Genomic DNA, 256 nt, shown 5'->3' on the forward strand with positions numbered 1-256 from the left:
AAAAAAAAAAGAAGAAGAAATGTATTGTGATGTTCCAGAAATAATCAAATAATGTTTCCTAGTTGATCCTTAGGACAGGACACACTAGTTGACTAAATGACTAGTAGTGGAAGCTCTGAGCTGTAGCTCAAATAGTTTTATTCATTCATATACAGTATAATTTTTACTATTCAACTGTGTAAGTTGTGAAGGTTAAGATACGCAAGAGAAGTAATATAGACTGAGTGTGAGTTGCAAATCTAGTTCTGCTCACCTT

The 256-nt window shown here is 32.8% G+C and overlaps 1 protein-coding gene across 1 annotated transcript in view; it reads left to right on the forward strand.

The window, feature by feature from the left end:
- The window catches only part of camkmt (calmodulin-lysine N-methyltransferase), a gene marked incomplete in the record, with an annotated part of 102,827 nt that overhangs the window by 27,265 nt on the left and 75,306 nt on the right, over positions 1–256 (forward strand).

This window comes from Morone saxatilis, unplaced genomic scaffold (genome assembly GCF_004916995.1).
Source record: "Morone saxatilis isolate NCDOM2014 unplaced genomic scaffold, NCSU_SB_2.0 Contig19, whole genome shotgun sequence".
NCBI lineage: Eukaryota > Metazoa > Chordata > Actinopteri > Moronidae > Morone > Morone saxatilis.